The following is a 1,150-nucleotide window of genomic DNA, read 5'->3' as shown; positions in this document are numbered from 1 at the left end:
CTCTTTACTGGCAGAGGAGTCTATTTTTAGCGTCTGACGTCGATGGTCTCCTCTGATGGAGCCTCGTCACGGCCGACTTCACTGAGCCGGGAGGGTGGAGTGTAAAAATGGGGTTTGGTGAGGTGTGGTGAGACGGGGAGATTGAGGGTCATTGCTGAGGTAAGCCCAGCCTCCCTCCCTCCCTCTCTTTCCCATGCTCTCTCTCCCATGCTCTCTCTCTCTTTGCACCGTCACACCAATCAGGTGTGTGATGCGACTCGCATCACTGTGCTGCTGCTGCTGCTGCTGGGTACAGATCCTCCCTATGACTTCCCCTCTTCCTCCTCCTCCCCCCCGCCCCCCTCCTTCTCTACAGTTCCCTCTCAGTGTCTGTGAATTAGGTCTGTTTCATTCAACATCGATTGCATAACAGCCATCTATCATTTATCAGCCAGTTCTATTGCTGGAGCACCAGAGACGAGCTGAGCTAAAAATAGAGACACAGAGGCGACCTGCTCTGCTGCCTGCCTCTGGTTTCTGTTGTTGTTGTTGTGGAGGGGGGGCGGGATGTGAGACATATACTTGAACTTGAATTATATGTTTAAATAATGTAAGTCTGTTCATAAATGCTCATTTAGGAATGCAGGAGACTTTGGAGTTTCTGTGATTTTTAACTGAAGGATAATGGATAATTAATAAGGGATGATTTGAACATGATTTGATTTAGTTGATAATGAGCTGAAACCCTGAGTTTGGGCAAATGTCCCTGCCAAGATCATCTGTTTTGTTTTAGCTGCTCTGTGATTATTTTCTTTAGTGGAATTCATTTAATGAATGAATGTTGGAATTAGTGACCCCTGCAGGTCAGCTGCCTGTTGTCTGCCCGCGAGGGTCCAGAAGAGGAAGTGTGATGCAGTCTGTGTGGTTACAGCAGATCATGGTTTATAGTCTCTCAGTACGTTGGCTGCGATGGTTCAGGTAGATCCAGGAGGCGGGAGAGGTGGGGGCCCGGGGGGGTGGGCAAAGTATGTCAGCTGATGTAACACGCATGAAGTCAGTGCTGTCGTCATAAAGAGACAGTGAAGCCGGGGAATATGGTTGATCACTGAGGGCTTACAAGGGCATGTGTTTAAAAAAGCTTTTGAAAGATACTGTTTTTCAGGGACGTGCG

General features: G+C 48.3%; 1 protein-coding gene across 7 annotated transcripts in view; it reads left to right on the top strand.

Moving 5' to 3' along the window:
• LOC103394726 (cAMP-specific 3',5'-cyclic phosphodiesterase 4D) overlaps positions 1-1,150 on the top strand; it is a 62,852-nt gene that overhangs the window by 50,339 nt on the left and 11,363 nt on the right. The window lies entirely within an intron of this gene.

The sequence above is a fragment of the Cynoglossus semilaevis genome, chromosome 2 (assembly GCF_000523025.1).
Source record: "Cynoglossus semilaevis isolate Cse_v1.0 chromosome 2, Cse_v1.0, whole genome shotgun sequence".
Taxonomy (NCBI): Eukaryota; Metazoa; Chordata; class Actinopteri; order Pleuronectiformes; family Cynoglossidae; genus Cynoglossus; species Cynoglossus semilaevis.
The sequence above is the reverse complement of the archived record's forward strand: the minus strand, read 5'-3'. Positions and strand labels throughout refer to the sequence as shown.